This window comes from Schistocerca piceifrons, unplaced genomic scaffold, assembly GCF_021461385.2.
Source record: "Schistocerca piceifrons isolate TAMUIC-IGC-003096 unplaced genomic scaffold, iqSchPice1.1 HiC_scaffold_2341, whole genome shotgun sequence".
Taxonomy (NCBI): domain Eukaryota; kingdom Metazoa; phylum Arthropoda; class Insecta; order Orthoptera; family Acrididae; genus Schistocerca; species Schistocerca piceifrons.
Genome location: NW_025728275.1, coordinates 2,665,669 through 2,679,744, shown reverse-complemented (window position 1 = coordinate 2,679,744; position 14,076 = coordinate 2,665,669).

Sequence of the window (14,076 nt, the reverse complement as noted above, 5' to 3'; positions counted from 1 at the left end):
ACTTGATAGCGACGCAATTTCTGCGTTAATTCGTGAATGTGAGGGAAGGAGGGATGCAGTAAAGATGGATTAGTGCATCGGAAAGGAGATAGTCGTACCTCAAAACAAAATCTTGTCGCTTCCATAGAAACTTCACACGATTTAGGAGGAGAAGTCATAGAACACATAGTATTTCATAACGACGCAATTTCTGTGTTAATTCGTCAATGTGAGGGATCGAGGGATGCAGTAAAGAAGGAATAGTGCATCGGATAGGAGATAATGAGATAATCGTAACCCGAAAGAAAATCCTGTAGTTTCCATATAAACGTTACTCGATTTACAAGTAGATGTCATAGAACCCATAGTAATACACAGCGACGCAATTTATGTGTTAAATCCTCAAAGGTAAGGAACGAGTAATGCAGTAAAGAAGGAAGAGTGCATCGGAAAGGAGATAGTCGAACCCCACAAGAAAATCCAGTCGTTTCCATCGACACGTTTCTCGATTTTGGAGGTGATGTCATAGAACACATAGTATTTCATAGCGACGCAATTTCTGTGTTAATTCGACAATGTGAGGGAACGAGGGAAGCAGTAAAGAAGGAATTGTGCATCGGAGAGGGGATACTCGTCTCCCCAAAGGATATCCTGTCGCTCCCATAGAAATGTTACTTGATTTAGAAGGAGATGTCATAGCGCCCGTGGTATATCATAGCGACCCAATTTTTGTGTTAATTCGTCAATCTGAGAGAGCGAGAGATGCAGTAAAGAAGGAAAAGTGCATCGGATAGGTGATAATGAGATAATCGTAACCCAAACGAAAATCCTGTATTTTCCATAGAAACGTTACTCGATTTAGAAGGAGATGTCATACAACCTATAGTATCTCATAGCGACGCAATTTCTGTGTTATTTCATCAATGTGGGGGAGCGAGGGATGCAGTAATGAAGGAATAGTGCATCGGAAAGGACATACTCGTATCCCCAAGGAAAATCGTGTCGTTTCCACAGAAACGTTACTCGATTTAGAAGGAGAAGTCATAGAACCCATAGTATTTAAAAGCGACGCAATTGCTGTTATAATTCGTAAATGTGAGGGAGCAAGGGATGCAGCAAAGAAGGAATAGGGCATCGGAAAGGAGATAGCAGTATCCCAAAAGACAGTCCTTTCGTTTCCATAGAAACGTTACTCGATTTAGATGGAGAAGTCATAGAACCCATAGTATTTCTTAGCCCCGCGATATCTGTGATAATTTGCCAGTGTGAGGTAGCAAAAGATGCAGTAACGAAGGAATAGTGCATCGGAAAGGAGATATTCGTATCCCAAAAGAAAATCCTGTCGTTTCCATAGAAACGTTACTCAATTTAGAAGAAGATGTCATAGAACACATAGTATTTCATAGCGACGCCATTTGTGTGTTAATTCGTCAATATGAGGGAGCGAGGGAAGCAGTAAAGAAGGAATTGTGTATCGGAGAGGAGATACTCGTATCCCAAATGAAAGTCCTGTCGTTTCCATAGAAACGTCACTCGATTTAGAAGGAGATGTCATAGAGCCCGTGGTATTTCATAGCGACCCAATTTTTGTGTTAATTCGTCAATGTGAGGGAGCAAGTGGTGCAGTAAAAGAGGAATGGTGCATCGGAAAGGAGATACTCGTAACGCATAAGAAAATCCTGTCGTATCCATAGAAACGTTACTCGATTTAGAAGGAGAAGTCATAGAACCCATAGTATTTCTTAGCCCCGCGATATCTGTGATAATTTGTCAATGTGAGGTAGCAAAAGATGCAGTAACGAAGGAATAGTGCATCGGAAAGGAGATATTCGTATCCCAAAAGAAAATCCTGTCGTTTCCATAGAAACCTTACTCGATATAGAAGAAGATGTCATAGAACCCATAGTATTTCATAGCGACGCCATTTGTGTGTTCATTCGTCAATGTGAAGGAACGAATGATGCAGTAAAGAAGGAAGAGTGCATCGGAAACGAGATAGTCGTATCCAACAAGAAAATTCAGTCGTTGCCATCGATACGTTCCTCGGTTTATAAGGTGATGTCATAGATCCCTTAGTATTTTATAGCGACGCAATTTCTGTGTTAATTCGTCAATGTGTGGGAGCGAGGGATGCAGAGAAGAAGGAATAGTGAATCGGAAAGGAGTTAGCGGTATCCCAAAAGAAAATTTTGTCGTTTCCATAGAAACGTTACTCGATCTAGAAAGACATGTCATAGAGCCCATAGTACTTGATAGCGACGCCATTTCTGTGTTAATTCGTTAATGTGAGGGAAGGAGGGATGCAGTTAAGATGGATTAGTGCATCGGAAAGGAGATAGTCGAACCCAAAACAAAATCTTGTCGCTTCCATAGAAACTTCACACGATTTAGGAGGACAAGTCATAGAACACATAGTATTTCATAACGACGCAATTTCTTTGTTAATTCGTCAATGTGAGGGAGCGAGGGATGCAGTATACAGGGAATAGTGCATCGGAAAGGAGATACTCGTATCCCAAAAGAAAATCCCATCGTTTCCGTCGAAACGTTTCTCGATTTAGAAGGAGATGTCATAGAACCCATAGTATTTCATAGCGACCCAATTTCTGTGTTAATTCTTCAATGTGAGTGAGCGAGGGATGCAGTAAAGATGGAATAGTGCATCGGGAGGAGTTACTCGTATCCGAAGAGAAAATCCTGTCGTTTCCATAGAAATGTTACTCGATTTAAAAGGCGATGTCATAGATCCCAGAGTATTTCATAGCGACGCAATTTCTGTGTTAATTCGTCGATTGAAGGGATCGAGGGATGGAGTAAAGAAGGAATAGTGCATCGGATAGGAGATAATGAGATAATCGTAACCCGAAAGAAAATCCTGTAGTTTCCATATAAGCGTTACTCGATTTACAAGTAGATGTCATAGAACCCATAGTAATACACAGCGACGCAATTTATGTGTTAAATCGTCAAAGGTAAGGAACGAGTAATGAAGTAAAGAAGGAAGAGTGCATCGGAAAGGAGATAGTCGAACCCCACAAGAAAATCCAGTCGTTTCCATCGACACGTTTCTCGATTTAGGAGGTGATGTCATAGAACACATAGTATTTCATAGCGACGCAATTTCTGTGTTAATTCGACAATGTGAGGGAACGAGGGAAGCAGTAAAGAAGGAACTGTGCATCGGAGAGGGGATACTCGTCTCCCCAAAGGATATCCTGTCGCTCCCATAGAAACGTTACTCGATTTAGAAGGAGATGTCATAGAGCCCGTGGTACATCATAGCGACCCAATTTTTGTGTTATTTCGTCAATCTGAGGGAGCGAGAGAAGCAGTAAAGGAGGAATAGTGCATCGGATAGGTGATAATGAGATAATCGTAACCCAAACGAAAATCCTGTATTTTCCATAGAAACGTTACTCGATTTAGAAGGAGATGTCATACAACCTATAGTATCTCATAGCGACGCAATATCTGTGTTATTTCGTCAAGCTGGGGGAACGAGGGATGCAGTAATGAAGGAATAGTGCATCGGAAAGGACATACTCGTATCCCCAAGGAAAATCCTGTCGTTTCCATAGAAACGTTACTCGATTTAGAAGGAGAAGTCATAGAACCCATAGTATTTCTTAGCCCCTCGATATCTGTGATAATTTGTCAATGTGAGGTAGCAAAAGATGCAGTAACGAAGGAATAGTGCATCGGAAAGGAGATATTCGTATTCCAAAAGAAAATCCTGTCGTTTCCATAGAAACGTTACTCGATTTAGAAGAAGATGCCATAGAACCCACAGTATTTCATAGCGACGCCATTTGTGTGTTAATTCGTCAATATGAGAGAGCGAGGGAAGCAGTAAAGAAGGAATTGTGTATCGGAGAGGAGATACTCGTATCCCAAATGAAAATCCTGTCGTTTCCATGGAAACGTTACTCGATTTAGAAGGAGATGTCATAGAGCCCGTGGTATTTCATAGCGACCCAATTTTTGTGTTAATTCGTCAATGTCAGGGAGCAAGTGGTGCAGTAAAAAAGGAATGGTGCATCGGAAAGGAGATACTCGTAACCCATAAGAAAATCCTGTCGTATCCATAGAAACGTTACTCGATTTAGAAGGAGAAGTCATAGAACCCATAGTATTTCTTAGCCCCGCGATGTCTGTGATCATTTGTCAATGTGAGGTAGCAAAAGATGCAGTAACGAAGGAATAGTGCATCGGAAAGGAGATATTCGTATCCCAAAAGAAAATCCTGTCGTTTCCATAGAAACGTTACTCGATTTAGAAGAAGATGTCATAGAACCCATAGTATTTCATAGCGACGCCTTTTCTGTATTAATTCGTCAATGTGAGGGATCGAGGGATGCAGTAAAGAAGGAATAGTGCATCGGATAGGAGATAATGAGATAATCGTAACCCGAAAGAAAATCCTGTATTTTCCATAGAAACGTTACTCGATTTAGAAGGAGATGTCATACAACCTATAGTATCTCATAGCGACGCAATATCTGTGTTATTTCGTCAAGCTGGGGGAACGAGGGATGCAGTAATGAAGGAATAGTGCATCGGAAAGGACATACCCGTATCCCCAAGGAAAATCCTGTCGTTTCCATAGTAACGTTACTCGATTTAGAAGGAGTAGTCATAGAACCCATAGTATTTAAAAGCGACGCAATTGCTGTTATAATTCGTAAAGGTGAGGGAGCAAGGGATGCAGCAAAGAAGGAATAGGGCATCGGAAAGGAGATAGCCGTATCCCAAAAGACAGTCCTTTCGTTTCCGTAGAAACGTTACTCGATTTAGAAGGAGAAGTCATAGAACCCATAGTACTTAAAAGCGCCGCAATTGCTGTTATAATTCGTAAATGTGAGGGAGCAAGGGATGCAGCAAAGAAGGAATAGGGCATCGGAAAGGAGATAGCATTATCCCAAAAGACAGTCCTTTCGTTTCCATAGAAACGTTACTCGATTTAGATGGAGAAGGCATAGAACCCATAGTATTTCTTAGCCCCGCGATATCTGTGAAAATTTGTCAATGTGAGGTAGCAAAAGATGCAGTAACGAAGGAATAGTGCATCGGAAAGGAGATATTCGTATCCCAAAAGAAAATCCTGCCGTTTCCATAGAAACGTTACTCGATTTAGAAGAAGATTTCATAGAACCCATAGTATTTCATAGCGACGCCATTTGTGTGTTAATTCGTCAATATGAGGGAGCGAGGGAAGCAGTAAGGAAGGATTAGTGCATCGGATAGGAGAAAATGAGATAAATGTAACCCAAAAGATAATCCTGTAGTTTCCATACAAACGTTACTCGATTTACAAGTAGATGTCATAGAACCCATAGTAATTCACAGCGATGCAATTTCTGGGTTAATTCGTCAATGTGAAGGAACGAATGATGCAGTAAAGAAATAGGAGTGCATCGGAAACGAGATAGTCGTATCCCACAAGAAAATTTAGTCGTTGCCATCGATACGTTTCTCGGTTTATAAGGTGATGTCATAGATCCCTTAGTATTTAATAGCGACGCAATTTCTGTGTTAATTCGTCAATGTGAGGGAGCGAGGGATGCAGAAAAGAAGGAATAGTGAATCGGAAAGGAGTTAGAGGTATCCCAAAAGAAAATTTTGTCGTTTCCATAGAAACGTTACTCGATCTAGAAAGACATGTCATAGAGCCCATAGTACTTGATAGCGACACAATTTCTGTGTTAATTCGTCAATGTGAGGGAATGAGGGATGCAGTAAAGATGGATTAGTGCATCGGAAAGGAGATAGTCGTATCCCAAAACAAAATCTTGGCGCTTCCATAGAAACTTCACACGATTTAGGAGGAGAAGTCATAGAACACATAGTATTTCATAACGACGCAATTTCTTTGTTAATTCATCAATTTGAGGTAGCAAAAGATGCAGTAACGAAGGAATAGTGCATCGGAAAGGAGATATTTGTATCCCAAAAGAAAATCCTGTCGTTTCCATAGAAATGTTACTCGATTTAAAAGGCGATGTCATAGATCCCACAGTATTTCATAGCGACGAAATTTCTGTGTTAATTCGTCAATGTGAGGGATCGAGGGATGCAGTAAAGAAGGAATAGTGCATCGGATAGGAGATAGTGAGATAATCGTAACCCAAAAGAAAATCCTGTAGTTTCCATATAAACGTTACTCGATTTGCAAGTAGATATCATAGAACCCATAGTAATACACAGCGACGCAATTTATGTGTTAAATCGTCAAAGGTAAGGAACGAGTAATGCAGTAAAGAAGGAAGAGTGCATCGGAGTGGAGATAGTCGTACCCCACAAGAAAATCCAGTCGTTTCCATCGACACGTTTCTCGATTTAGAAGGAGAAAACATAGAACCCATAGTATTTCATAGCGACGCAATTTCTGTGTTAATTCGTCATTGTGAGGGAGCGAGGGATGCAGTAAAGAAGGAATTGTGTATCGGAGAGGAGATACTCGTATCCCAAATGAAAATCCTGTCGTTTCAATGGAAACGTTACTCGATTTAGAAGGAGTTGTCATAGAGCCCGTGGTATTTCATAGCGACCCAATTTTTGTGGTAATTCGTCAATGTGAGGGAGCAAGGGGTGCAGTAAAATAGGAATGGTGAATCGGAAAGGAGATACTCGTAACCCATAACAAAATCCTGTCGCATCCATAGAAACGTTACTCGATTTCAAAGGAGAAGTCATAGAACCCATAGTATTTAAAAGCGACGCAATTGCTGTTATAATTCGTAAAGTTGTGGGAGCGAGGGATGCAGCAAAGAAGGAAAAGGGCATCGGAAAGGAGATAGTCGTATCCCAAAAGTTAGTCCTATCGTTTCCATAGAAACGTTACTAGATTTAGATGGAGAAGTCATAGAACCCATAGTATTTCTTAGCCCCGCGATATCTGTGATAATTTGTCAATGTGAGGTAGCAAACGATGCAGTAACGAAGGAATAGTGCATCGGAAAGGAGATACTCGTATCCAAAAAGAAAATCCTGTCGTTTCCATAGAAACGTTACTCGATTTAGAAGAAGATGTCATAGAACCCATAGTCTTTCATAGCAACGCCATTTGTGTGTTAATTCGCCAATATGAGGGAGCGAGGGATGCAGTGAAGAAGGATTAGTGCATCGGATAGGAGAAAATGAGATAATCGTAACCCAAAAGAAAATCCTGTAGTTTCCATACAAATGTTACGCAATTTACAAGTAGATGTCATAGAACCCATAGTAAATCACAGCGACGCAATTTCTGTGTTAATTCGTCAATGTGAAGGAAGGAATGATGCAGTAAAGAAGGAAGAGTGCATCGGAACCGAGATAGTCGAATCCCACGAGAAAATTCAGTCGTCTCCATCGATACGTTTCTCGATTTAGAAGGTGATGTCATAGATCCCATAGTATTTCATAGCGACGCAATATCTGTGTTAACTCGTCAATGTGAGGGAGCGAGGGATGCAGAAATGAAGGATTAGTGAATCGGAAAGGAGTTAGAGGTATCCCAAAAGAAAATTTTGTCGTTTCCATAGAAACGTTACTCGATCTAGAAACACATGTCATAGAGCCCATAGTATTTCATATCGAAGCAATTTCTGTGTTAATTCGTCAATGTGAGGGAAGGAGGGATGCAGTAAAGATGGATTAGTGCATCGGAAAGGAGATAGTCGTACCCCACAAGAAAATCCAGTCGTTTCCATCGTCACGTTTCTTGATTTAGGAAGTGATGTCGTAGAAAACATAGTATGTCATAGCGACGCAATATCTGTGTTAATTCGACAATGTGAGGGTACGAGGGAAGCAGTAAAGAAGGAATTGTGCATCGGAGACGGGATACTCGTCTCCCCAAAGGAAATCCTGTCGTTTCCAAAGAAACGTTACTCGATTTAGAAGGAGATGTCATAGAGCCCGTGGTATATCATAGCGACACAAAATTTGTGTTAATTCGTCAATGTGAGGGAGCGAGGGATGCAGTAAAGTAGGAATAGTGCATCGGATAGGGCATAATGAGATGATCGTAGCCCAAACGAAAATCTTGTATTTTCCATAGAAACGTTACTCGATTTAGAAGGAGATGTCATACAACCTATAGTATCTCATAGCGACGCAATTTCTGTGTTATTTCGTCAATGTGGGGGAGCGAGGGATGCAGTAATGAAGGAATATTGCATCGGAAAGGAGATACTCGTATCCCCAGGGAAAATCCTGTCGTTTCCATAGAAACGTTACTCGATTTAGAGGGAGAAGTCATGAAACCCATAGTATTTCTTAGCCCCGCGATATCTGTGATAAATCGTCAATGTGAGGTAACATAAGATGCAGTAACGAAGGAATTTTGCATCGGGGTGGAGATACTCGTATCCGAAAAGAAAATCCTGTCGTTTCCATAGAAACGTTACCCGATTTAGAAGGAGAAAACATAGAACCCATAGTAATTCCTAGCGACGCAATTTCTGTGTTAATTCGTCAATGTGAGGGAGCGAGGGATGCAGTAAAGAAGGAATTGTGTATCGGAGAGGAGATACTCGTATCCCAAATGAAAATCCTGTCGTTTCCTTGGAAACGTTACTCGATTTAGAAGGAGATGTCATAGAGCCCGTGGTACTTAATAGCGACCCAATTTTTGTGTTAATTCGTCAATGTGAGGGAGCAAGGGGTGCAGTAAAGAAGGAATGGTGCATCGGAAAGGAGATACTCGTAACCCAAAAGAAAATCAAGTATTTTCCTTAGAAACGTTACTCGATTTAGAAGGAGATGACATACAGCCTATAGTATCTCATAGCGATTTCGTCAATGTTGGGGAGCGAGGGATGCAGTAATGAAGGAATAGTGCATCGGAAAGGAGATACTCGTATCCCCAGGGAAAATCCTGTCGTAACCATAGAAACGTTTCTCGTTGCTGGAGGAGATGTCATAGAACCCATAGTATTTCATAGCGACGCATTATCTGTGTTAATTCGTCAATGTGTGGGGGCGAGGGATTCAGTTAAGAAGGAATAGTGCATCGGAAAGGAGATAGTCGTATCCCAAAAGAAAGTCCTTTCGTTTCCATCGACACGTTTCTCGATTGAGAAGGTGATGTCATAGAACCAATAGTATTTCATAGCGACGCAATTTCTGTGTTAATTCGTCAATGTGAGGGAGCGAGGGATGCGGTAAGGAAGGAATTTTGCATCGGAGAGGAGATACTCGTATCCCAAAAGAAAATCCTGTCGTTTCCAAAGAAACGTTACTCGATTTAGAAGGAGATGTCATAGAGCCTGTGGTATTTCATAGAGACCCAATTTTTGTGTTAATTCAACAATGTGAGGGAGCGAGGGGTGCAGTAAAGAACAAATTGTGCATCGGAGAGGATATACTCGTATCCCAGAAGAAAATCCTTTCGTTTCCATAGAAACGTTACTCGATTTAGAAGGAGATGTCATAGATCCCATAGTATTTCATAGCACCGCCATTTTGTGTGTTAATTCGGCAATGTGAGGGAGCGAGGGATGCAGAAAAGAAGGAATAGTGAATCGGAAAGGAGTTAGAGGTAACCTAAAAGAAAATTTTGTCGTTTAAATAGAAACGTCACACGATTTAGGAGGAGAAGTCATAGAACCCATATTATTTTATAGCAACTTAATTTCTATGTTAATTCGTCAATGTGAGGGAGCGAGGGATGCAGTAAAGAAGGAATAGTGCATCGGATAGGGGATAATGAGATAATCGTAACCCAAAAGAAAATCCTGTAGTTTCCATACGAACGTTACTCGATTTACAAGTAGATGTCATAGAACCCATAGTAATTCACAGCGACGCCATTTACGTGTTAATTCGTCGAAGTGAAGGAACGAGTGATGCAGTAAAGAAGGAAGAGTGCATCGGAGAGGAGATAGTCGTATCCCACAAGAAAATCCAGTTGTTTCCATCGACACGTTACTCGATTTAAAAGGCGATGTCATAGATCCCACAGTATTTCATAGCGACGAAATTTCTGTGTTAATTCGTCAATGTGAGGGATCGAGGGATGCAGTAAAGAAGGAATAGTGCATCGGATAGGAGATAATGAGATACTCGTATCCCAAAAGAAAATCCTCTCGTTTCCATACAAACGTTACTCGATTTAGAAAGAGATGTCACAGATCCCACAGTATTTTATAGCGACGCAAATACTGTGTTGTTTCGTGAATGTGAGGGAGCGAAAGTTGCAGAAAAGAAGGAATAGTGAATCGGAATGGAGTTAGTCGTATCCAAAAAGAAAATTTTGTCGTCTCCATAGAAACGAGACTCGATCTGGAAAGAGATGTCATTGACCAATAATATTACATAGCGACGCAATTTCTGTGTTAACTCGTCAATGTGAGGGAAGGAGGGATGCCGTAAAGAAGGAATGGCGCATCGGATAGGAGATACTCGTATCCCAAAAGAAAATCCTGTCGCTTAGATAGAAACTTCACTTGATTTAGTAGGAATAGTCATAAAACACATAGTATTTCATAGCGACGCAATTTCCTTGTTAATTCGTCAATGTGAAGGAGCGAGGGATGCAGTAAAGAAGGAATAGTGCATCGGAAAGGAGATACTGGTATCCCAAAAGATAATCCAGTAGTTTCGATAGAAACGTTACTCGATTTAGAACGAGATTTCGTAGAACACATAGTAATTCATAGCGACGCTATTTCTGTGTTAATTCGTCAATGTGGAGGAACGAGGGATGCAGTAATGAAGGAATAGTGCATCGGTACGGAGATACTCGTATCCCAAAAGAAAATCCTGTCGTTTCCATAGAAACGTTAATCGATTTAGATGGAGAAAGTCATAGAACCCATGGTATTTCATAGCCCCGCAATTTCAGTGTCAATTCGTCAAGGTGAGGGAGCGAGGGATGCAGTAAAGAATGAATTGTGCATCGGATAGCAGATACTCGTAATCCCCCCCCCCCCCAAAAAAAATCCTGTCGTTTTTTATAGAAACGTTACACGATTTAGAAGGAGATGTCATTGAAACCCATAGTATTTTCATAGCGTCGCAATTTCAGTATAAATTCGTCAATGTGAGGGAGCGAGGGATGCAGTGAAGAAGGAAGAGTGCATCGGAATGGAGATAGTCGTGTCCCAAAAGAAAATCCTGTCGTTTCCATAGAAAACGTTATTCGATTGTGAAGGAGATGTCATATAACCAATAGTATTTCATATCGCCGCAATTTCTATATTAATTCGTCAATGAGATAGAGCGAGGGATGCAGTGAAGAAGGAAGGAGTGCATCGGAAGGAGATAGTCGTTTCCCAAAGAAAATTGTGTCGTTTCCATCGAATCGTTTCTCGATTTAGAAGGAGATGTCATAGAACCCATAGGATATCGTGGCGACGCAATTTCTGTGTTAATTCTTCAGTGTGAGGGAGCGAGGGTTGCAGTACCGAAGAAGATTTGTGCATCGGAGAGGAGATAGTCGTCTCCAAAAGACTGTCGTTTCCATTGAAACGTTACTCTATTTAGAAGGCAATGTCATAGAACACATAGTATTTCATGGCGCCGCAATTTCTGTGTTAATTCGTCAATATGAGGGAGCGAGGGATGCAGTAAAGATGTAATAGTGCATCGGAAGGGAGATAGTCGTATCCCAAAAGATGGTCCTGTCGTTTCCATAGAAAACGTTACTCGATTTAGATGGAGAAGTCATAGAACCCATAGTATTTCATAGTCCCGGAACTTCAGTGTCAATTCGTCAAGGTGAGAGAGCGAGGGTTGCAGGTAAAGAATGGAATTGTGCATCGCATAGGAGATACTCGTATCACAAAAAAAAAAATTCATGTCGTTTTTATTGAAACGTTACTCTATTTAGAAGGAGATGTCATAGAACCCATAGTTATTCATAGTGACGCAATGTCTGTGTTAATTCGTCAATGTGAGGGAGCGGGGGATGCAGTAAACAAGGAATAGTGCATCGGAAATGAGATAGTGTTTTCCCAAAAGAAAATCCTGTCGTCTCCATGAAAACGTTACTCGATGAAGATGGAGAAGTCATAGAACCCAAACTATTTCATAGAACCGCACTTACTTTTTTATTTCGTCAATGTAAGGAACCGAGGGATACAGTAAAGAAGGAATAGTGCATCGGAAAGGAGATAGTCATATCTTAAGAGAAAATCCTGTCGTTTCCATAGAAACGTTATTCGATTTAGAAGGAGATGTCATTTAACCCAAATTATTTCATAGCGACGCAATATCTGTGTTAATTCTTCAATGTGAGGGAGCGAGGGATGCAGTAGAGTTGGAATACTGCATCGCAAAGGAGATAGTCGTATCCCAAAACAAAATCCTGTCGTTTCCATAGAAACGTTACTCGATTTAGAAGGAGATGTCATAGAAACCATAGTTTTTCATACTGACGCAACATTCAGTATAATTCGTCAATGTGAGGGAGCGAGGGATGGAGTAAAGAAGGAATAGTGAATCGGGAAAGGAGATAGTAGTATCCGGAAAGATAATCCTGTCGTTTCCATAGAAACGTAACTCGATTTAGATGGAGAAGTAATTGAACCCATAGTATTTCATAGCCCCGCAATTTCTGTGTTAATTCGTCAAGGTGAGGGAGCGAGGGATGCAGTAATGAAGGAATAGTGCATCGGAAAGGAGATACTCGTATCCCAAAAGAAAATCCGGTCGTTTCCATAGAAACGTTACTCGATTTAGAAGGAGATGTCACAGAACCCATAGTATTTCATAGCGACGCAAATTCTGTGTTAATTCGTGAATGTGAGGGAGCGCGGGCTGCAGAGACGAGCAGTAGTGCATCGGAAAGGAGATGCAGTAAAGAAGAAATAATGCCTCGGAAAAGAGATAGACGTAACCCAATTGAAAATCCTGTCGTTTCCATAGAAACGTTACTAGAATTAGAAGGAGATGTCATAGAACCCATAGTATTTCATACCGACGCGATTTCTGTGTTAATTCGTCAATGTGAGGGAGCGAGGAATGCAGTAAAGAAGAATTAGTGCATCGGAAAGGAGGTACTCGTACCGCAAAAGAAAATCCTTCGTTTCCATAGAAACGTTACTCGATTCAGATGGAGAAGTCATAGAACCCATAGTATATCATAGCGACGCAATTTATGTGTTAACTCGTAAATGTGCGGGAGCGAACGAGCGATGCAGTAAGGAAGGAGTAGAGCATCGGAATGGACATAATGTGTAACGACAACTGTACATATAAAAAATTTTTTTTTCTTTATGAATTTAGATAAATTAATGTAAGCAATGTTTTGAACATCTTCTTCGGTTCGTATCGTTATGTTAAAGAAACTGTGAGCAACTTTTGAAGATGAATGTTGTTATTTATGTTAGATTTCAAGCAATGTGATAATCAAAATTAAGAGTACTTAATGTTTAAAACTATTGTAAGATGTGAAAATTGTAATTTATACACTTGGTCCATACGTAGGTAATGCAGTAGGATATGTGTAGTAGAAAAACCTGTGGTGAATACCCTACCTGTAGGGGAGCGGGAGCAGGTGGAGGCAGGCGAGGCGGGAAAACGAACACTGGGCGCGGTTCGGCACGACGGGCTCAGTATAACAGTCGGAGGCGAGCAACAGTCGGAGGTTGGGAATCGGTCAGAGGAACACGTACTCTACCGAGGCGGCTATCCAGGAAAAGTGGATTCCATTGAGCCTCGGATGAACCGATTCCAACGACTACTTGGCATGGCTATATTCTGAGGCACAAAATTGGAAAGATTACGACGCTAAGAAGATGGAAAGTGCCGAAGTAGTGTGAGCATTAGCCGTGCTTGTATGTGCGCCGTGCTGCCCGCTATCTCGATGCCCGCCAACCGCCACACCGACTAGCACAGGTCAAACATTTATTTCATCTTTAGAAGTGTATCTGTGTGGACCAATGTCGAAACTGTTGCTAACTGTTCAATAATAACGTGACTTTTACCAGAATTGCCTTAGCCGTGAGTTATCCCGACCACTGACCTAGACAGGATCCTTACCTCGTATTGTGCAACCCGAGTACCCTGAACTGAAAGTTTTAAAATTAGTGTCAATAAGATTAATCAGCAGTCAAACCTTTGCTATTAAGAAGTTTACAGTTCTGTGTGTTATTACAATTGTTGGTAAAGAAC